At 32.3% G+C, this 25,116-nt stretch overlaps 1 protein-coding gene and 2 long non-coding RNA genes across 3 annotated transcripts in view; 2 read left to right on the top strand and 1 right to left on the bottom strand.

The window, feature by feature from the left end:
* The window catches only part of LOC130443870 (DNA-directed RNA polymerases I, II, and III subunit RPABC3), a 173,314-nt gene that overhangs the window by 39,471 nt on the left and 108,727 nt on the right, over positions 1-25,116 (bottom strand). The window lies entirely within an intron of this gene.
* On the top strand, positions 4,602-6,766 carry LOC130443873 (uncharacterized). Its single transcript, XR_008909896.1, has 2 exons — positions 4,602-5,036; positions 5,097-6,766. It is a non-coding gene; the product is annotated as an uncharacterized LOC130443873 (long non-coding RNA).
* On the top strand, positions 13,680-17,545 carry LOC130443872 (uncharacterized). The gene is made up of 2 exons (XR_008909895.1): positions 13,680-14,120; positions 14,191-17,545. It is a non-coding gene; the product is annotated as an uncharacterized LOC130443872 (long non-coding RNA).

Below are 25,116 nucleotides of genomic sequence, written 5' to 3' on the forward strand. Positions count from 1 at the left end.
GCTGTCAACATGAGAAGACAAGATGGTTTAAAGAAACTACGGTCAAATCCATGTGGAACCTAACAAGTAAACTGATAAACTGATTCTATACGGCAAAAACTGCAATCAGATACCTGTAAAAGGAAGCATAGTCTAACAGCATCATGTCCCGTAGAAATAACAAAAATAAATTTATGGAATGTGAATACCCATGAAAGGCTGCAATAGAAATTTTATCACATAGTCGTGGTAGAATTAGATTGGCGAGCTGGGAAAGCTGCTGCTGCTTGCTTGACTGATTTCTTTTTCAACGAATCAAGTAACGGAAGGTTCTGCAATAAATCGAGTTGAATATAACCCTGTATCCAGCAAGACTTAGCAAGGTGGTTCAAAAATTTGTACTGAAAGCAAATGTTTTATATAGAACATCGACAATAACAAACGAGAGAGAGTATTTAAAAAATTTAAGTCAAAAAGAAGCCCAAATATTAAAATCAACAGATTATTCCTAAGAATAAATCGTCAGTGGAAATCCGAAAATTATCACTGGTAGGATAATATGCCCATTAGAAGAAATACGATTCAAAATTGGGAAAAATATTCTGCCGAAGCGATTAGCTTGAATACCAAGGAATAAAAAATAACTAGTCCCTCCAAAAGATAGACCGCGGTTAGTCGATTGGCTAATAGTGGTTATATAAGCAACAGCTTATAAAAATTGCGGATCACAACAATGCCAACTCAATGGAACCCTTCTTGAATATTGACGAGGAACATCGTAATCAAATTATTAACAGCATGTATATTGGAAATACATCTTCATCAGTTATAGAAATTAACACGTCTGGATCTACACTTTTCTAATTGTTTTATTGTTAATTACACATTTATATAAATTGTTTTTGCTCTGTATTTTTTATGCTTTATGCTTATAGGCAACAACAACAAACTTTATGAATCTGTCATAAATTTTTTCGAACGATTATCATTGTCCTTGGGTAGTTTATCAAATATTTTTTTCAAATTGTTATCAATTATTGTATGTTATATGAAATAGAAACCAGATCCAAAGAAAAAAACGTTTATTTTCATAAACATTGTACAAATTCAAATATTCACAATGGAAATTTTTCATGTTTTGTTTTTCCCGAAATTTTTGGAAATAGTTTAAATTTGTTATATCTAAGCTAAAAACGGTTACTACAACTATACAGTACCATGAACTAACTTTGGTTGAGACATTGAATAAACATCTAAAAGGACTACAAGGATGTTACAAATCTATGCACGATTCCATATTGCATTAAAAGTTTTCAATGACTGTATGGTTCGAAGATAGTTTCCGATTCTTCTACAAGAACTAAAGACAATTTTCACGAAAGCTTATCCTACATGTTTTGCTAGTTTCCTTTTGCTGGTGAGAGTAGAGAGAAATGGTAATATAGTCTAAGAGTTCGATTTATTTAGCGAATCGTAAAATATATGAGTTTCTTTCATTCACGCACAATGTTCGTTTCCTCCCTTGTTAAATCTCGACATCTAAGTTTCCAATTTATTGACGGAGTACAGTAGATTATCCACGGGTTTGTTCAACGATTGTTTCAAAGCTATGGCTTAATAAAATGAACACTCCAAAAATCGTTTAAGAATTACAAAAAGTTATATTAGTGGTTTGCAAGATTTCGTTCGTTGATTTTTTGGGAATACTGACTTTCACTCTGTAGCTTGTAGTAAATTTATGTAGTAAATATTTACCTCGATGTAAATTTTTTTTATATATATAAACAAATCTTCAACAAATATTCTTTATTTTCGACTACAAATTAGAATCGACATTCATGTTTTTTGCGAGTAGGTATTTTATTATTTGATATTATCAAAATCTGTTTAAATTCAGATTTTATTTGTATGTATGTGTGTTATAGATCTAAATGACTCACACTATAGCAATGCTGTTATTACTGAAATTATTACAAAAAAATCTAGAAATATCAAATTGGTTTCTAACATGAAACAAACGTCGTAAACAGAAATTTTTTTGACAGCAAAATAACAATAGTTGCATACCTATAAAACTCAATTAATAACAAGGTCGTGCATTATCGAGGTAAATATATTGTGTTTAATAGTTAGTAATAAATTATTTTGAAATTTGAATAGTGTAAGTGTTCCAATAAATGAGGTAATAAATTAGTTAATATCTTAAAGCCTTTCTAATAATATCTATAACGTTATTGTTAAAAATTCCATTAACTAACAGTAACTTGATAACTGATCTAGACCAAAATGACGAACAGTCTAATGAAAAATTCATATTTATAATAAGTGAACACACTATTTTCACTAATACTAAGGCTCTGGCTACTCTCCTGCTCGTTTTCTCAGTCATGAGGATCATGACTTCTTTGGAATGTCCATTCCCTATTCTAATCTTTCCTTCTACGAGTATATTTCTCAATCTTTATCCTGGTATAATGATACGTGAAGGGGTTGGTCTGGAACTTATTTATTTTGATCAGACCATTTCATAGTCGATCAGCCTGTACTTAATTTTTGCTATCTCCCATTTTACCCATTCTACGTAAGTGTCAAAAATATCAAAGCATTTTCTTCGTCCATAATGATGATAGTCTGGTGGTAACATATAACTCTTCCAGTATCGACTGATTAGAGCTCTTCGTAATCCAGGAAATTCTAAACAAAGCCGTATGAGAAGATTGGGAAGACCAACGTTCGGTTATGGTTAAATACCATTAATGCGAATTCCAAATGCTGCTAAAATGTGTTCTGATGAGTTCTGACTAATTGGCTAACCACCTACCGTATTCACCAGATCTGGCCCCCGGAGATTTTTTATTGTAAACGATTATTTTGAGAAGAAAAACTGTGACTATTATTTTAAAGGGGTGGAAAAGGTTAGAGCATCGCTGGATTATATATACTTGTTAAAAAATAAAAAAAGATTATGGAACGGAATGTCTGGTTTATTTGTTAGGTAGGAAACTTTTGGACAACCCTGGTAAGTAACGATATAAAATGTAGTTCGTAGTGTATCATGGGCGGTATTTTGACATTTTGTTGATATTTATATTCAATTTTCAATATTTGTTTCCTAAGTAGTAGCCAAAGTATCTGAATTCCTAATAGAAATATATAATAGTAGTACGAGGGTTGCTACTTAAGTTTTGAGATATGGCAACACTGATGTGAATATGTCAAATCTTACATTGTCATCATGGAGTTTCACATTTTCAATGGTGAACGTACTCAGAACGTGTTGTCATACGAGTACTATTTGAATTGTTTAGAGTTACTTAAATATTCATATTGGTCAAAAAATGGAATTAAATCGAGATTTTTGACGTGGATTAAGTCAACAGTAGTGTGTCGATTAAGTCGCTTTGACTTTGGTGATGAAGTACCATCTCTAGCCACCGTTTTTCGCTCGTTTGCAGAATTCAATCGTGATCGCACTTCGCTACAGGATAAATTTTGGGAAGGTCGTCCAAAATCAGCTATTGTGCCAGAAAATATCCATGCTGTGCGTAAAATGATATATAAGATCGTCATGTGACATATCGTGAGATTGAAGCATACTAGGGCATTAGTTCCATTCCCATACATTAGATATTACATGAACATTTGGGTGTCAAAAATATTTGCTCAAAATCAGCTCGTGTCGATTGGTGCAAAGAAATGATGTAAAAATTCAGTCGCGGTGCTTCAAAAGATGTCTATAAGATCGTAACAGGCGACGAACCATGAATCAATACATATGAACTCGGAAATTAAACAACAACCGATTGTATGGGACTTTCAACGTGAGCCAAATCCTACTAAAGTTCACGCACAAAGTACTTCGAAGCAAATGGTCGCCTGTTGTTTCGCAATAACTGGACATGACGCGACTGTTCCATGCTTGGAATAACTGGTCATGTTGTCAACATAGAACTGTCAATTCTCAAATAAAAGAAACAAACAAAAACATTTTTGAATAGTTGAAACATCGAATCGATGGGTTATCTACCGTACAGTCCTTGTTTTGCACCCAATGATTTTTTCTTATTATCGCAGATCAAAAATAAATTGCGAGGTCAACGTTTTTCTACAACTAAAGAAGCGGTTGATGAGTTCAAATCACATGTTTAAGAGGTACCTCAATCGGAATGGACAATTGGTTCAAACAATAAAGCCATATTAAATTATAAATATTTTTTTTATTTGTCTATTTCATAACTTAAGTAGTAACCCTCGTATATTATTACATAATCTAGAAATTATAGAACCAATTTGTGTCACATATGATTTATTTTATAAAGTGTTATACAATATCTTAGTTATACAAACAATATTGCCGGTATTATACGTATAGTCGCGGTCGCTTTGTTTTAATTTATTGTAATATATACCAATAGAACCTGATCCCATTGTAGTTAATGTGTATTGAAATGTAACGAGAATGATTGATGTTCTCAGAGACATAACGTCATTTGTTTTGATATTTGATATAAGGTGACTCAAGTTTTCTTAATTGTTTTGCAAAAACAACAATCTAATTAATTTGTAATGAATCAGACACTGCATATTTGCATATTAAAAGGTGATCAATCACCGTTTAACCTGAAGTATAGAATAATATTTTTTTTCCTTTCCACTATTGAAGCGTTGAAATATCAAAGAGGTCAAATGCCAATTTTGATAATTTTCAGTTGTAATCATAGAAAGTAGCCAAAAATCATTGGGCACAACCAAAGAAAAGAGCGATCTGACAACGGTGTATTTAGTACTTTTACTTTGGGTATTGGGTGCAAAGTGCCACGACGTGACTAGATGTATTGCAAACAAGCAGCAACAAGTAATTTAATTAAAAACATTGGCTGTGTTTTTGCTATTATTTTATTACGTTAGTGAAAATAACCTGAAATATGGAAAATAGATGACGAAAAAAAGGTACGGGGTCAGTGGCAGAGGCTCACATAAAGCTAAAATTATCTGGAAAACCATATCAAACCCGCAAAAATACGAAAATTCCAGCAAAATCTCAACCAAGTTTAGAGGTAAGTGAATTCCGTATTATCTTAATTAACGGGATGAACTAAAATATGCAACTGTTGTAGATCCTGTTTAAGTGCAAAACTGTATTATTTGATTGAAGACTTGAGCTATTTACAAGTTTCACTCAACGCCGCACAATATTCAAGGAACCTTTTTGATAGGACTTATCCAAGTGGAACCAGTGAATAAACGTAGACATGGGACATACAATGCTGCTCGTGATAGTTATAGACAGGCTACCATGCACTATACTGTTCCCAATGGTACTGAAAATCTCGTGGAAGTTTGTAAGAACAACTTCATGAACATTTTTGGAGTATCAAGAAAAAGACTTTTTACTATTATTAATAAAAAGAAACAACCTTTGTCGACAAAATAACTCGTACTTGTGGTAGTAAGTTCACTGATGATATTTTATTTATAAGGCAACATGTAAACTATATTCCGCGGGATGAGTCTCACTATTCTCGGGCCAAATCTGCTGGAGAATTTTCAAGCCAGGATTTAAATATTTTTCGTTTACATAAAGCATATAAAGATCGGCACCCAGAAAGTCTTGTAACGTATCGGTTTTGCGGTGCATGTTTTTAAAATATTTTCCAAATCTTTCATTTAAGCCGCCACGTACAGATACGTGCAAAACTTGTGACCAATTAAAGTGTGAAATTCAGGATAAAAATGTAGGTAGTGATGAAGCAAAATAACAGCAGCAGCTGCGCCACAGAAAAGTTGACACTTCCACTTCTGCTATGAAAGTAAACATTTTACAGTCTCAAGAACCTGAGAGTACGCTTAGTACTATTTCCATAGATATGGAGCAAGTTTTGTTTGTTTCTACGCTAACACACTCTGAAATGTTTTATTTAAGCCAGTTATCATGTTACAACTTCTGTGTAAATTTTGCTGATACTAAAAAATCTTATATATGCCTTTGGCATGAGGAATTTGCCGGAAGGGGTGGTAATGAGATATCCTTATGTTTATTAAGGGTGTTAAATATGGGCATTGCGAATAAAAACCATTCAATAATTTGGAGTGATAACTGTGCTCCTCAGAACAAAAACCGTATAAGCTGTGGACTATTTGAAACAATAGAGCACAAGTTTTTATTTAGTGGTCACAGTTTTCTACAATGTGACCGCGACTTAACTTTAATAGAAAAGCGCAAAAGGTAAGTCAAGGCAATGGTACCTGATGACCTGATCGACGTTATAATGAGGTAGATTTGAGGTACTTGAAATGTGTAACCGATTCTTTAATATTCAGTCTGCTGCAGACACCATCATTAACATGAAAAACATAAACATCAGTAAGGTTGTCCATCCCAAGATAGATCAAAATCACCCTGGTGTCCTTATTACCAAACAAACTTCTTGTGGACACAGACTGTAATATTCAAAAAAGTCAAACAACCTACTGATTTTATTCACGTTGTTTTATGTAAACTCCCAGATGACAATAAAGTATCAGATAATAAAACAACCATTTGTTATCAATGATTAGTTAGAAAAAGGGGAACACAAAGCTTTTTGTCAAAATCTGCTTAATGTAGTATAAGGCACTTGACCCCTCTCTCATTTCGTTTTTTTGTAATTTGTCATTTTCGATTGAGGTTATTATTATTAGTTATAGTTGTAAAAACCTATGTAGCAGATATCCATAAGTTATAATAATGTATGTTCTTTTATGTTTTTATATGTGAAAATACGAATAAACATTTTCCGTCAATAAATTTTATTTCCATTTTTGTTCCCTTTGATATTTCAACGCTTCAATTAATATTTCTAGCGGGAATAGATATTTTAGTAATAGTTTTTCCTAAGTTTAAGTAGATATTGAAGTCTAAAGCAAATGCAACTATTCGAGCACGACGTGGTAGCCAGAGTGCTTAAAATCAGATCCGGATTAGCCATGAGATCATCTTGGTCATGGCCTGGGGCAAAAGCTTGAACGGAGCGTAGGTCGGGAGTAAAATCGACAAATTTTGTATATCCAGTCGTGACATAATAAAACTTTCAGACTTTACGACAAGTAGATTTAAAGATGAGGTTAAAAACCTTCTTACCGTACTTAAACCGGACAAGCCGTTTCTTTTAGAATATATTAAACGTAGATAAACAAAAATTAACCAAATCTTACTTTGATGAATCACAGTTTTTCTATAGGCAAGAGAGTTTCCATTACTCACTGTAACTCAACGTACTTAATCCCTTATTAGTGTACAGTCTCTGCAAATACTACCTTTTTATTTGTGTATTAGCGTTTTCCATACAAATGATACATTAAAGGCTGTTTGAGAGATTCATACTTTCCGCCATGTGACTGATGTCAAGATGTCAAAATATTACATAAATCTGACAATTATGTAATACTCGTAGAAAAGTTTTTACGCTTTTAGTAAATATGAAACCATAATTAAACATTAATTTTTAAGCGAAAAGGCAATGACAAAAAACGAGGAAAAGTTTTATTTAAACTAAACCGAGTTTGCAATACTTTGCGTGAAAGGTTAAATACGAAAAATTTACCTGCAAGGTAGCTGCCGCGATTTCTTGATATTGATCAAAAGGTCACAGAAGGTTTGGATATCTTGAAACGTAATTCAAAATAAGTTTTTTAAATCGATATGTCACAGTAAATTTTGGGTACATCATTATAGTCCAGAAACAAAAATACATTGATAGAAAATCACCGCATTTATTGAACAAAAGTTTCTCTATCATCCGTATATTCAATCATTCGCTATTATTGCCTCATCCGCCATATTCACCTGATTTTGTTCCCTCCGTTTACTTTCTGCTCATAAATTTTAAAAATGGAGACTGATGTCAAAAAATGCACAGGTAATGGAAACGAACATTCGAAATATTAAATTTCGGATGGTTTGAAAAAGCTGGCTGCTAATATAAATGTATTTAAGTTTGTTTTTTTTTCTTCTATTTTATAATGATCGGAGTTAAAGCTCTTCATACAAAGAAAATGTTTTATTTTTACATTTTTTTAGCGAATAGCCAATATTTGTAACAAATTGCAACTATTTGCATTTCCTATATTTTGAAATGTCATTCGCTGTTGTAGCATGATTGGTATACGTTGTTTTCTTCATAATCATTATTTTTCAAAAAGTATAAACACTTGAGATGATCCCTCCAATAGTCACAATAAAGCTACAAAACGAGTTTCAATATATTTAACGTTTCAAACTAATTTTGTAATATTGATTGTTAGTTTCACTGATAAGAGTTATGCAATTATCAGGTTCTGTATTTGGATGAAGTAGAAATTACTTTGACAAATAATAATATCACGAAAAAAAAAACGATAAATATCACATAACAAACAACACACAATCTGATCAGCAATATATACAGCACCTTTCATTGTCATATGTGCAAGAACTTTCTTAACAGCAATCAAATCATTTTAATAAATATAATTATTCGGATTATCACAATACCTGAGAATTGAGCCTACTGGGTATGCCACCATTCATACCTTCAAACTACCATATTAGCTAAACAGATATCGCCCTCCTTATAACTATCAAAAATATTCCTATGCCTCACCCGTACATATTATTTTTATAACCACTGTCCTATAAACGCTTAATTTTCCTCCTTCAATTATGATTAAACCATTCCTCATCAAATTATGAAAGCTCTTAGTTAAATTGCAATTAAGTGTCGATTATTAGTTAACTATTATATTGAGAAGAACAAGAAGCATCTCATTATTCTTTACTTGACAATTAAAAAAAACTCAACAGCAGTTGAATAAGACATAAAAGCCATAGCACATCATGAAAATATTTCAGTAGAATTAACTATAAAAAAACAAAAACTATAAAGAATGTGTTGCTGTTTGAATAGGACATATATCTCAATACTACTAATAAATATCATATTTGAGTTTGAATTCAAAACTACCTATGAGAATAAAACGTATCTAATTAACTGGCCAAAGGTTTATTCTTGATATTTGTAAGTATAAAGTCAACTACCACGTTTTTTAAATACAATTACGCAGAAAACCACAAAGGTTAGAGGTTATTTCGTGGTAAATATCACGAAAAGGATGCGCCAGATTGAAAATTCTTACCCATGTGCGAGGGTACATTGGACGAATTCGGAATTAGAAATTTGTCCTCTACAAACACATTGCATCAACAAACCACAAAATAGCAGAAAAACCATTCGATTGTAGATCCTTGATGCAGAAATGATCATATACATGAAACAGGCAAATATTGAAAACGATCCAAACATAAGTGAACGTAATTAATAATTTCTGGATAGATTTCAATGTAAATATAAACAATTTTAATTAATAGGTGCTTCTCTGCCTATATTACAACTTCAAATATGATAATTAAGGATATAAAATCTTTCACAATATATAATGTCAGATTGTATATTGATAAATGTGAAAATTAGCTCGAAAATATTTTCTATTGAAAATTGATATCAAAGAAATATCTACAACGATTTAAAAGTGAATATGATTAAAAGAACTGATATTGATATAGGAATATGAAACCTTACGGGGCCTAGTTGATGAGATATATGGTGTTAAAAATTTGCCATAAATCAAGAACGGCTTTAAATTTTTTTTTCATATTTGGTGTCAAATATGCTCTTTAATAAAGTAATATTTTGACTTATACAAACTTTGGTAAAATTTACCCAGTGGCGCGCTGTCAAGGTTAGTTGTCACTTCTATTCCCCTATTTTTTACGCCACTGCAGCAAATTCTTTTTTTAGTTTTGTTTTAAATAACCTGTTTATTTTAGTTAAGCAACTAATAGCCTTTTATAGAGCTAAAATGAACGGTGTTTTAGAAATTTGCTTCTAAATAAAAGTCTTCAAGCACGTAAGTTATTTACAAATCAATTAATTATTCATAATCTCAAATATTCAAACTGTTGGCAGCTTACTTTAATATACTTATAACACCGTTTTGTCATTGAAAAACGTGTGTTTGAGAATAAATCTGGATGGGATTGAATGATTTCTGCAGCAGCTTGATTTCTAGTTATTAGATTTTATTGAGATTCGATTATTGTTACGTACACTAAGGACTTTATATAGCCCCATATAAAATAATCGATAGGATATAAGTCAGGTGATCTTGGAGGCAAACAATTGGGTCCTCCTCGACCAATCCATTTTTCTCTAAAACGTCTATTTACGTGTTGATAACATATGTGTTATTATCCAACAATTCATCCCACATTTCTTCCAGAAAGCGCGTATAAATTGCTTCATTTAATTTATTTGCTAAAATATAAGGCCCGATTAAGCAATTTCCAGCCATACCCACCCACACATTAACTGAATTTCTATGCCGAAATCCCCTTTCACGAACAAAATGTGGATTTTCTTCATCCTAAACGTGACTATTTCTAGAGTTGAAACATGTAACACTTGTTATTTTAAAACTTTCCATACATTAGAATGGTCCACTCTTAAAGCGTGACCTACAGTTCGAGTACTTGTTGCCTTTCAAAAATATTATTTAATATTTCCTCTTCAACACGATGGGCATCTGTTCATTTTGCTGACTTAAATCCTATAGATTTTTTATCTGGGGCTATATGAAGTCCTTAGTGTACGAAACAATCATCGAATCTGAAAAAAATCTAATAGCTGTGGCAGAAATAATTCAATCCCATCCTGATTTATTCTCAAAGACACGTTTTTCAATGACAAAACGGTGTAATAAGTGTATTAAAATAAGCGACAGTTTGAACATTTGAGATTATGAATAATTTATTTGTTTTGAACTACTTATGCTTAATCATTATTCGAAATTAAATGAATAATTAATTAATTTGTAAATTACTTACGTGCTTGCAGACTTTTGTTTAGAGGCAAATTTCTACAACAACGTTTATTTTAGCTCTATAAAAGGCTTTTAGTTTCTTAACTAAAATAAACAGGTAATTTAAAACAAAATTAAAAAAAGAATTTGCTGCAGTGGCGTAAAAAATGGGGGGATAGAAGTGACATCAGCGCGCCACTTGGTAAAGTTTTCCAAAGTCAAAATATTACTTTATTAAAGAGCATATTTGACACCAAATTTGAAAAAAAAAATTAAAGCCGTTCTTGATTTATGGCAAATTTTTGATTTAAAACCCTATACCTCAGCAACTAGGCCCCGTAAGGGTTCGCATTCCTATATAAAAATGAATCATTTATTGAGATCCTTCTGTGGTAGAGCGTTGTCGGTCGAAACACTCTGTATAGAAACACGTACTTTTTTATTGTAATTTAAATTTAGACATTTAGGGCTGATCCATCACTAAAATTACTATAAAATGTATTCAGAATTTTAAACAACTATATATAAATTCAATAAATATTTTTTTGTTGTAAAACAAACATGTCTTATAAACAATTTGAAATGGCACATTCGAAAAGCAAACTTTGAACCTGTATGTACATAATATCAGAACCTACATCTCCGGTGACAATTAGTATTGTACAAGATTTTCGTTAAGAGAAATATCAATTGATTTTTTAAAAAATAAAGAAAGTCAAATATTATAACTAAAATAACCCAATTAAAACGTTATAATACAATACTTCTTGTATTCTATTTTGGGTAGTGCTCTAAATACGGTGGACCTTTCTCAACCCCGGAAATTACATCCCTTGGACTCAGCTGTTCCAATCAGTTGCACAATAAAAAAACGACTCGACCATCACCACACAAGCGTTAATTTCACAAAATCCATGCAACAAATTGAGAAATTTTAATTATAAATTAGATAATAGTATGAACTCACAGATATATTATTATTCTCGGGATAGCGAAGAGTCAAATAGCACAGGTGGAATCTGTAGTCGAACGTTCGTTCTCAATTTGCGTTATGTAAGTGTCGATTTGAGAGTGCGCAAACGAGAATAACAGGGATCCCTCGATAGGAAAAGAAAACAGGAACTGGGTAACAGATTTTCTAAAATAGAATTGGCACAAATACGGGAAAATACTGATAGATGGCATACGTTTAGCATTTTATGTAAATAAAAATATAACGAGCCAGAAACAATATTATTTAGTCAAAATAAAAATATGTATATAAAATGATTTTAGCTAATATTCTATTTGATGTTAAACACGATGTCCAAGGTAATGAAGTAATAAAAGTTATTAGAGAAGAAAACACCTGGAAAATATGTAAAAGGCACGAGGAGAGAAAAAACCAGATGAATGCGTAAGTAGACAAATTGTTGCAATACACAAAAAGAGATCTACAACAGTACCGAAACTACATACAGAGATTTAGCGAGTAAAGCAAAACATATTACGCTTAGCGCAAGGTAAATTCAAAATAGATGCAATACAAACAATTAAATATAAAGTGGAAAAAATACATGAACACCAGATAAATATACAAATGCTGTTTGTTGATTTTCAACAAGCGTTTAACTGAATCAAGGGTAAAAATATGTTGATGATCTGAAAGACCTATGGACAGGAAAAAAAATTGAGAAGATGACTACGAGACAAGTATACTGACTTATTAAAGAGAAATTGAAGAATTCCCAATTAATAAAAGAGTAAGACAAGGTGACCCACCATTCAACTATCAGTAGAGCCCGTACTAAGAAATATTAGTGCAGGAATCTTAAGAAACAGCGGAACTGAAATAATGGAAATATAACATAAGAGAATAATCAAAAAGAAGTACAAAACTTTAAATATCTAGAAATAGAGCGTATCATGCAAATAATAAAGAGCAATATACTAAATACCAAAATTTATATTATCAGATCACCAAAGCAAAAAACAGAAGCCAAACGTTCAGGTTTGAAATTAAATTGAATGAAAGGCAAATGTGGACGAATTGTTGTCAGATCTCGAGACTCAACTTATATATGGTTTTGGATATTAATTTGAACCCTTTGTGAATAAAATTCTTAATATGTATGCTAAATTGTCACTGCATCAATGGAAAAATTGATCTAGATAATTCAGAGGTATGGCTGAGAGCCGTCCTTATTGCGACGCACGGTACAACGTACCAGAACGATACTGGTATAAAGAAAAAACCATTTTCAAGGATATAACGCTAGGATTTGTTTCGTTCACTATACAAAATAATATAATGATGTTTATTTACAGCAACTTAATTTGTATGCTTCAAACGTTTCTGAATGTAAACTATTGTTGTGAGGTACTTCATTATATAAGTAAACGACAATAATAATGATTGGCAAATGGAGGTACACGTATATATATCTACCCAACGGGATCTATATATCTTATATTCAGAACTAGTACAGTCAGTGAAGCTGGAAACCAGATGGAACCACCGAATTTTTTGAAACTGAATGGATTTGGATGAACATTTAGAATAAGTTTCGTCTTAGGCTCAATATCAAAAGTCCGATTGTCGATTTTTATTTTTTAGGGGTAAGTGAAGGTAAGTGAAAAAAATTGAAAAAGTTAAGTCTCAATCATTTTACTTGTAAAAATCTTGTTCAAGCACAAAGATTAAATAGTGTTTTTTGTGTTCGAAAGTATTTTATTGTATATTTGATGTTTGCAACCCTTTTATGTAACCCTTAAAAACAACCCATATGCAAAAAATAATGACAAAAAATTACTTTTTGAAGATTATATATAACGTAGAACATTTTATAAAAAAAGATTTAATATTATATATAATAATTATATTATATAATATATAATATTATATTATTCGTGAAAAATACTTTGAAAATGTGGTTTTTTCCACTCAAAATTTTCAATCACTTTCCAATTGTGAGTAACTAAAAAACTATTGATTTCTCGAAAAAATTCCTCAAACATTTTCTTTCAGAATTTAATTCTCTATCGATTTCTGGCGTTATTTTTTATAAATATTTTTCACCCCTGAGAAGGGGTGTCAATCCCCAACAGCATCAATCGGCGCTATGTAACTAATGATTATTGACCTTTTCTCTAACTATGGGCCAAATTTCAAGTAATTCGATTCTGTTTCAAAAAATTCGAGGGTGAAAAACTTCACTGACTGCACTAAACATGCATGATGGGAATATTGACGATCCGACCGTGAGAACAGTAACAAAAACCTTGAAGTAAGTTTGTAAACCTTTCTCATTTTTTTTATTTTTTATGTAACTTTTTGCTTTTACATTTATTATTTAGGCAAATATGGTGGACATTATCAAGTTTAACATTAGTATAAAAGAAGAAATACGAGAAGTTGATAAGTTAACACGTATTAAAGGTACTACAACGTCTTCTGTCAATAATTAGTAATCAGAAATTATTATCCAACAGTAGCCGAACAACTGGTTCCACTTCTTTCAAGCAAATATTACTTCAGAGTTTATATAATAATTATTGAGAAGACCATGGATAGTGGAACCCTAAAAATACGGGCCATGTTAAACTGGGTCACCAAAAACAAAATTATAAAAAATAAGGTGAGCGTGACGGTTACACTAAAAAAGCAAGGGCGGATCCAGGGTCTTGACAAAGGGGGGTCATTAGTATTAGGACGTTTCCTCCCCCAAAGACATAGCATTTTAAGCCTTTTGCCCACAAAATATAAATTATGTTGTTTTTGACATTTATATTAAGTAATCGATGTCAGATTCTTCTACTTCTTAGTCTTGAATTTCCTGAGCATTTTATTTTCGTTTTATTAGGTATTGGTTCAATATTCGAAATATTTGGAGGTATTCGCTCCCCTATCCACGGTGTAAAATAATTCGTACTTTTACATATTCCTACTTAAGCCCTTTTATAAGAAACAAAAAACCAAGTTAATTAGTCAGGGTTTAGGGGGAGATCATAACCCCCATGGATCTGTGCTTGTAAAAAAGAGGATTCATTGTACCAGATTTCATAAATACACGATCCAGAGTAACATATTTACATTCTATTCTCGTGGGTCGTTTTTCGAACTGAACGCCTAAGGTTACTTGTTAACATAGTACCAAAAAATTTATCGTATGGACAAGATTTCCGATGAACTCAATAAAAATTTTACCGCAAATGATTTCAAATGGGTAATTACGTTTTTTTGTGGATCTTCGTTGTACTACAGCCACGTTTTCTGTTCCATAGAAAACCGAAAGTCGCCGAGTGCTAATTCAGGACTATACAGCGAATTATCAAAAGTTCAAATAGTTCGGGGAACCGTTTGTTTGTACCAGTAGTGTGTTAACGAGCGTCGTCTTGGATTAGGTTTCGTCCCCTGTGTAACAAAATCTGCACGTCGTATTATCTGCTAGGTCCTGCGTCTTCAGGTTTTTGGTGAGGCGACGATGAAACTCCCGTTAGTATATTTATAAATTGTTCTTACTTAGCAGATCTACTCTGGTTATACTTTCCCAGAAGAGTTTTTGCCTATCTCAACCCCTGTAGGTTGTCCCAATAATTGGTTTTGCTCTTATACACCTTCTTTTCCCGTGCTTTTTCCATTGTTCTATAAGTGATACCACAGAAGGGTTCAGGTCCCATAAAGAGCTTATCTGTCCCCGGTTTAGCAAGCTTATCAGCTATATATTTCCTTTCGTTCCGGTGTGTCGCGGAATCCATTGTAAGGTAATTTTATTTTTATAGGTGAGTTTGGATTTCATGATATTGGAGCTTAGAGTTTTAATCGCTGCTTCACTATCGGACAGGATAATGATCTCCTGTTTGCGATAGTTCCACTCTAGATTGAACTGAACACATTTTTTCAATTGCTGATACTCCAGACTTTGAATTTGTTCCATGATTGTTCAATTTGTACTTTGCCTTTCTATCATTACTGTTTAAATTTTAGATTTTTTTGACAATTAGTACTTTTTTCGCCTCTGGCTCTATTTCTTTCAATCTTTTTATTCATAATCTGTCTCAAATATGGTATTTTTCTATTTATGCGAACAACGAGATAACTAACGTAATTTGCGCAGGCGTCCCAAGTACACGCACAATAAACCGTCTGTGTCGCTCGAATGAATTAGGTTAATCAACGAATATCCACTTTTCTTCTATTAATAATGATTTCAAGTTGTGGAGTTTATTTTCTCATATATTTACATACATATTCATTTAAGTTATTATTAATTTAATTATTGTTAATCCGTTTAAAATACGAGATCTAATAGCTATTAACTGAATCCTATTATACAACATCAAAATGAACCGTGAACTTGGAAAATCTGAATGACATTGAATTATGTTCATGTGTGTGTGTGTTGTGTATATTTTATCAAATCGTTTCTAGGAATCGCGTGTTATGTGCGGTTTTTTTATGACGACAATATACACACTCAATTTTATTGGTAATTTGAATGTATAATATTTCTGACGTTTTCTATGTAACTATTTGTTATCTGAGCTGAACTGAATTGTTTTTACAGGTGAGATTCTTCAACAAACTAATTTTTATAGGTATTTACAACTATAATCATCTTCCAATATAACGCTGAAAATTTAAAAAAATGTCATACTATGAGCCCATATTTCCAAACCATCGTGCCGACGAGGTTTTTTTGAAGAGTTTTTATATTAAGATGGTTATTATTTACGACAATAGATAAGAAACAACAACAAACAGCTGAATGGTCTGTTTATAGGCTTCAATATAGTAAAAATGAGCTTGTAAAAGAAATGATATTTGAAGTTACCATACCACAAATAATCAGCGACATCATGAGAAGACTGGAAGTCAAATCCTACTAAGACCGAACTAATTATGTTCACCAAAAAATGTAAGTTCACGAAACCATAATGAGAATCGACTATCAAAAGAAGATATATAAGTTCCATGGAAAAGGAATACTGTGGAAAGAATGAAAAAAGGAATCAACGCTTTCTGTACTTGTAGGAAGATATTTGGTAAAAAATGGGGACTACAACGAAGCAGTCATAAGAAGTAAAGACTGTAAGACTGTAAAGCAGAGTTCTTTCTAAACATGTAACGAGAAGAGAAATTGCCAAAGAGACAGACTGTCTCAGACAGTAACACTGCTACTATCGATAGAATTGTTGAAATATGAACAGAAACAAAAGTGATTGCACGATATCCAGAGCGATTTAGACAAGAATTAATGAAGAAAATACAAAAACGGTAATAAGTTCACGTAACAATCAATCCAGAAAACCATTGGAGTGATCAATGGACATTCTACTGTTGGGACCAGGTTCCAGAAATGGGGGGTGACTATTGTATAAAGGAGAAGAAGAGTCAATCTAACATATCATCTGCCGATGTCCCTCCTTGCCGGATAAACGACGTCAAATGATGGAGACGATACAATAGAATGCTTCGAAAAAATAGAAAAAGTGAAAAACACGACAAACTGAAATCAAAGTTGTCCGTACTAACCTAACTCAACCTTGACGTTACTAAGAAGCTCACGCGTTTTAAAAATGGCACGTGGTATAAAATTGTTTCTGAAGAATCAAGAATAGTGATTATTAATTTCCATTTAAAAGGTCAACAGCATTAATTAGTCAAGGTATACCGTTCATAACAATGTTAAATTATACAAAATAACAAAAATCAAGAAATGGAAATCAACCGCAACTTAAGAACGTCAAGTCGATTATTCTGTAAAATCAGTGAGGTAATTGCAACTAATAAGAATATTATGCAATCATAAAAAATTTTTTTTCATGAGTAAATGGTCACACAGCGATAAAGAAGCTAAGTGTTAAAACATAAAAGGTAGATTTATTTTCTTTTTTATGTTCGTCTATTAAATCAAAGAGAGGCTTTTACTGACAAAAATTCCGAAGAAAAATGGACTAGCGTTAACAAAACAACAGACATTATTGTCCCCGAAACTAAAACAATGATTAGTGTATGATCATCACGTGAGCATCTCGAGGGCAATGGGACGCGGCATCGTATTGGTCCAAATCAGAGGCACCATTATATACCACAAGCTAGAAATAATCTAAAAAGCTTCATATCAACGCTAGCGAAAAACAAATTATTGTGAATATTTATAAAAGAGAAATGCAAAGGAAATGATGACAAAACTGTTGATGACGTTATTTCCAAAAGGGCGAATATTTCGGAAATACCTCCAAGTATCATCAAGAAAAAAATTAATAATTCAATTGCTGATTTCGATAGGAGTGCCATCAGTAGAATTGTGCACAATTTTTTGTTTTTTCAAAATAAGATACCTACAGTGAATAAAGTTCTGAGAGTAGTTAGCGAAGATAAGGACTTGCTGGAAGTTGAAAGATCAACATTTTATAATCTATTAAAAGAAATGGGATTCCAAAGCAAAAAACGAGGAAGGAACAGTTTGTTATTGGAAAAAGCAGAAATAATTGTGTGAAGACGAAAATACATGCATTCTTGGATGGACTTTCCACCGTATTATAAAATCCACCAGGTAGGTGATATTTCAAAAAACTATTTTACAAGCTTTTATTTAGTGTCCCGTGTTTGTGAATGTATGTGTGTAGTTAAATCTAAGAAGTTCATTTTAATTGATATCTTTTCTTATTTGATCAAAGACTATCTCCAAAACTATAAAACAAAATGAATTTCCTCATCTTTATTTATAATTTCCCACTTAATTGTCTAATTCTGAATATCAACTTATTTGAGCTTCTTCCGTTTTAAAAGTGAGTGAGATGTTTTGATTTACCATTTCTTTTCGATAGAGTATAGTGGAGAAACTTACACTTCGTGGAAGTTAATACAATATTAAACGCAGCGGCTAAAAAAGTGGAAAATTGGATATCATATAACAATTTTCCAGTTTTGAATAGTCATCCAATAGTCTACAATTCTCCCGATCGAGGCGTTGTCTCTAAAAAGCTTTGACGGAATCCCGAAGATCAATTCAAGAATTGAGAACCCATTAAGAAACTAACTAAACGTTAGTTCAAAGTATACCAAGACCAATATGAAAAGTACTTAATCGCAATTGCAACATAGTAGTAATTTAATTTTAGTTAATTTTTAAAATTCGACAATGGTTTTAATTCATAAATTGAATGAGTGTATTAAATGGTATAGTTTTGAATTAATTTTCGTTAATAGGGTAATTTCTTGAAAAATACCGTAGATCCAAAAATTGTTTGCCGGACAGTATCAGACTATCGAAAAAATGTAGATCCTATAACAAAATTTCCTCAGTTTACTCCTTCTCGAGATATCACCCGTAACAAGAGATGACTAAGAATTTTTTTCTAAAATTTCAGTAAAGCTAGAAACTTGGAACTCTGTAGTTTTCGTGCATTAGCAAAGGACAATCATGGGTCATTTCCAGCATTTATTATGAACCGTATTTCATTTATTTCTTTACTGTTCTCCATTCAATTTATAAAAAAAATTACAAATTATGATGTTTTTTTTCTCTGCAGCTGTTGGTTTTGAGAGAAAAATTCAAGAATAAAAAATATTTTGGAATGACACAACGTTTTAATTCCACCCTCGTATAACGTAACAGGAATATTGAAAAGATACCAGTAATTAGTCTTTTGTGAGTGCAGGAAAATTACAAAATTTCAAGTTTCTTTACTTTACAACTTTAGTGACTGCCTTTCAAAATAGATATATCGGAAAGGGGTAGGATGAAAATTTTGTTATAGGAAAGACACATCTTAATTTCATATCACCTGAATTTTGTCGCATGAATTTAGAAACACCTTGTATATGTTATTTGTTTTGGTGATAGAATGCAATATCGCGATTCTTTCTGATAGTTCAACTCATTATGAGGTATCAATAGATAGAAGAATTTAAAAAATAGAGTCTATTCAAAAATTAGAGTGACCTAACCTTATTATTAACGTTCCACGATAAAGTTAAATGAGTCAGTAGTTCTTCCCTTCACATTATTACATTTTGGAAGAGTGACGTTTCAATATTTGTCCTACTGTAGTCGGTTAGAATTGATCAATATAACAATGGCCTTTAATCAGTTGATCCACCATAGAATTTAGAGAGAAGTGCGCCACTTTGATGTTTGACGAGGGTGAGAAAAGGCCCGAGCCTTGAGTATAGAGAAGATATTAAATATAGAGAGAGTGCCATTTTAGTAGAATTGTACCATTGGATGAGGGAGAAAGAGCATCGGATTACCACCCTTTATTTTCCTCAAATCGCCAATAATTTAAAAACTTGTTATTCTCCTCGTTTGCTATTGCTATCAGCCGGTCGGGTTCAATTGAGCTCTTTCTTTAATATTTTCTCTAACAGGAGAAGAAAAAATAACACTAACCTAACCTATTTTCATTTATCATTTAGATAACTGCTGTAAGTATTAGGTGTTAATTATGCTAGTTAATATCGATAGTAAGTTTGATGCTAACAGTAAGAATTATGCTTTCTCGGCCAATCACATTCCGCTGCCTTAAGGGCCAAACCTTGTTTAATTCTTGTCAAACATCAACATGTTCTCCAATGTTTTATAATTTTTATTAATTACGAGTAGTTATCAACGATTTAACAACTCACATGAATTTTGCACTAAAGTTTAGTCTGTTGTAAAGCCAAAACGTATAAAAGCCGCATTCACCCACTGGTCTACTAGCTTAGAAAGGATTCTATCCTATGACTAAGACCCGATTAACTCGATCAGTTTCCGAACAATGGTGAACGTGATCCGGGTTAGTTTCCGAACAGTCAAATCATACTCGAGTTAACTCTATTATAGTCTATCTTATAATAATCTATTTCCATATAAATGTCTGCCTAAATATTATCAAAATCTATTACTAGAGCTTCATATAACTTTCTTTGTTTCAGTGATATCTCACTGATATTTCTACGGTGTGGTAGCAAGAATAATAAAAGTTAATGACAAAACATTATCATGAAAGTGTGATGAATTACTGAACTGTTTAATTTTCTGTTGCGATGCACAAATAAAATGATATCAAAAGAAAATATATGCGAATAACGATTTCTGTTACAAACTCATGTTATTAAATCACTCAACCGTATTACGAATATCCATAACAAATGAAGATTGAACAAAAAAGAACTGAGATACCACCAGCTGTGTTCACTGGTCCAAAATTTCAGAAAACACAGTGTGGATCCCAATACCTTATTGTCATATTTCGTAGAACACCAATCTGAAAGTCCTCTCGGAATAATCTTACCATTAACATTTCATTTTAATCTTTCTAGTTTTAGCGTTCTAAAACTGCACAACTTCAGACATCTTCACGTGATGCACGAAGAAAATAACATTTTCAGTTAATTAATAAGAAAATTAATTCCAAAATTTAACTTATCCTAAATGCGACATAGACAAGTTTGAGTTTATTAAGATGTGTAAGGTATGCCTACAGAAGAAGCCCTAATTCGAAAATCACATCTCTCTCAGACCCAAACGCAAATAAGCAGATTTTTTTCACATTGGGAAAATCGGCATTAACACATGACTTAAGGAAAATGTGTTGTGAGTATTGATTTAATCGTAGCGTAAACAGTGTGTTCCCTATGTAATAGATAGTCGTATCCAGACCAACGTGCAGGCAGAGGACCTACAACTGCTACTACTCAAGAAAATGTTCATGATCTCCTGTTGAGAGGTCGAAGAATAATTACACAAACAAGAAAAATTTGTCTGCACTAATTTTTATAGATGGATACAACCAAACACGTCAAGATATTTTAACGAAGTATAGACAAAACAGATTCTCGCAAGACTATCATTAAGAGTCAGAGATCACTATTATGCATAGTCGAGAAATTAATCTTGCCGCCGAAAATCTGTGAAAGGTTTTCATGGCCATTGTCCATTATGTACTGTTTCTGGGCTGTTGGGCCGTCATTGATTGTGTCTTGTTCTTGACGTTTTGCCAACACGAAAGTTTGGCATCTTCAGAAGCTGTGATCGGTTCACTGCTAGCGAACTTCTAGAATTTGATCTGTATCATTATCACATATTGTATGTGTAAGAGTCAGCGATTGGGAAATCCACAGTATTCTAGCAAACTTATTGATGCTACTTATACAATTTAAGCCTGCCATAAGGATGGTTCCAGCGAGTGTGTACGGAAGTCAAATTTTAATTTGTAAAATGTGATCGGATGTTGTCTGCGGTTTTAATATCTTGAAATATCCAATCGTCCCGGTTCCTATTCTGGTTTATGAAATGTCAAATCATCGTTGTTCGGCAAAAGTCACAAGCCCAATTTTCAGCAATTTCATATAATCACACAATTCGTTTTAAAATGACCCTATAGACTGACAAAACTCAATAAGTCCTACATTTATGGATCCAGACGAAGAAATCAAGATCAGAATTAAAATGGCTTTTGTCAAGTACTCCTCAATATTTGCAAACAGAAATCTAAGCGTCCACGTCAGAATAGGTTACATGGAATGTTATGTGTGGTCAGTACTACATTACGGAGTGGAAACCTGGACCTTGAAACCTCAAATGATCAAAAAACTTGAAGCATTTGAGATGTGGCTCTATAGATGCATCCTGAAGATATCCTGGAATGACAGAAAATCCAGGCTCCGTAACATAAGAGAATGGACAAATCTCAGCCTCGGAGAATTGTTTCATGTTGCGAGTGACAGAGACGCATTTAAAAACGTGATCGCCATCCTTCAATAAGAAGACGGCAGTGTCTAATAATTCATCTACAGCGCTGCCTAATTTACTCTACACCTTCAAACTGTTCTACTGCAAAAGTGTCTTCTTCTAGAACAAACGACGAAAGAAATGGTTAATTATTTTTTTGTAAATCACTCTGGTCCGACGATTACTATTTTGAATTGCGATTGTTTACTTAGTGCTACAATAATAACGGTTGACCACCCACCCTATTAACCAAATCTGGCTCCAAGAGACTATTTCTTCCTAACCTTAATTTACCTACAAAAGAATCGAGAACGTGATCGCACACCTAATTTTTTTTAAGAAAAAGAAGGCAGTTTTTATTTGTAAGGATTAAAAAGGTGAGATAAATATCTGCTTATGTATTTTCACTTGATGATGTCTTGCAAAAGCATGCTCGAAGTACTCTATTTTTTGTGTCCAACACCGCAGAGCGACCTACGACAACCACTGTTTTTATGGATACTTTCGATACTTTAGATGACGTTGAACTGTTGGTACATGCTGTTAGCTCCCTAGAAATCGAACAGATCCGTCTAAAAAAATACAAACTAGGAAACTATCTGGAAAGTAGCCCTTTTTCCTGTTACTTTCATATTTCCTATTTATTCTAATAATTCTTCCCATTATGACTTCTTAAAGGTAGATTCAAATTAAACTAACAACTTCGGAAACAAGAATTAGGATAACTATTATGGACTTGAATTTAAGATATTTAGTGGTAATACTTGATCTAATAAAAAATAAATTATTCAGTGTCAAACTCGACCAGACGTTTTTTTCTGTGGGGCTACAACCAGTTGCTGGCTTTGAGTTTTCTTTCCCAACTGTTCCTATCCAGAGGTGCCCTCTTCAAATTGCGTCTTCGGCTACCTTTTGAGAGATCCTCTAAAGAAATTGGTCACCCATTTGTTCAAGAAAAAAAAACGGAAAACTAACTACCTATATTTATCGAATTAGACAAATGTTAATTCTAGTTGATAATGTCGTCTGTCCAAACATATTTACAGTCAACCCAGAAACAATAATCAAATACAGTAGGAGAAGATATGGGTCGAGAAATAAATATGTGGAAATAAAAAAATAACAACAGAACCGCAAAGGAAAATAGCCAAGTAGCACAGTTAATTGTAGAAAAAATAGAGGAGGAAAATTAATAAATGAATCAAAAAGCTATTGATTAGCATTAACGACAATCCTCGAGTACTTGAACAATTTAATGAATGTAAATAATAAAAGTAACTTCAACTATGAGTACAGGTACAGTTGCAAGGAATACGTATTTTCGACCACAACAACTAGATTTTTAATAACTGTAGTCAAGTACAATAACAATCATTCTATTTTTTAAATCAACTTTTCCATGAAGAGGGATGAATTTAGTATTTTTTTAAGTGATATGCCCAATAACTACTTTCAGAAAACAAAAAGTAAATATAGGTATTGAAATAAACATATCTGATGTAACCTTCGAAAATATGTTTCTCGAATTTTGTCTGTTTCTTAGAGATGAACCTATTTGTATGTGTTCAAATTTCGGCCCGGAAGAAAAGCTTTCACTATTTCTACTGTTTATTATATTTTTATGCTGTGTCATCCTGTTATTAAGATGAAAATGAAATTTTAAATGGAAAATATCAGATAAATCGTGAAGCAATATTTTTTATCAATGAAATATTTGAAAAAACGTATCAATTATTAAAAAACATCTTACCTTAACGCTTTAACAAGACTCAAAAATACCTCTATTGAGTACAGATTATATGGAGGGAAAGCCTCTTTTTCTTTACGCAAAAATTCGTTACGAACATACCGATTTTCTTTGATAAACTGAATATTTATTACAAAAAAATTGATCTACATAATGAAGTACATGCCAAGAAGATGTATGCCAAGTTCTAAAGATAGCTCACGTTGAAAATCATATTTAATTAAGTACTAATATTCGATTTTGAAAAGACACCTTTTTTCGTACTTTTTAAAGCTTTCAATAAATTTATAGTGTGGTATAATTGGCATCATGTGTTACAATAAATTTAACTAAAAATTAGTACAGAGTTGAGAAGCAGGAGAAACAGAATTAACAGAGATCAATTTTAACGTAATTTTATCAATATTTTCTTTATTAAAGATTATCGACCAACCCAAACGATTTTAAATCGATGTTAACGCAGTGACAACTTAAAAGAATGGAGCTAAAGAAAACAAAATAAATGGAGTTTATATCTGAAGCATGGACTTTATTTCGTTTGTCTATGGTTAATTACGATACTTGATCCTAAGGGCACTTCAAGTGCCCTTTGTTCATTAGTTCTTATAAACTGCCACTCATTCTATTTTGGCATATTGATGATTATAATAACGTTTTGAATGATTTTTTAAGAAATATTTTGTTTTTCAAATTCAAGTTTGTGGTTTAAGGATGCTTCAATCTTGTTGTGCCATAAACGGCTGGAAAGTAAAAATGCAGAACAAAAATAAAAATTTCCAAAGTAAGAATGTGACATCAGTATCAATTCTTTTC

This window comes from Diorhabda sublineata, chromosome 5, assembly GCF_026230105.1.
Source record: "Diorhabda sublineata isolate icDioSubl1.1 chromosome 5, icDioSubl1.1, whole genome shotgun sequence".
Lineage (NCBI taxonomy): Eukaryota > Metazoa > Arthropoda > Insecta > Coleoptera > Chrysomelidae > Diorhabda > Diorhabda sublineata.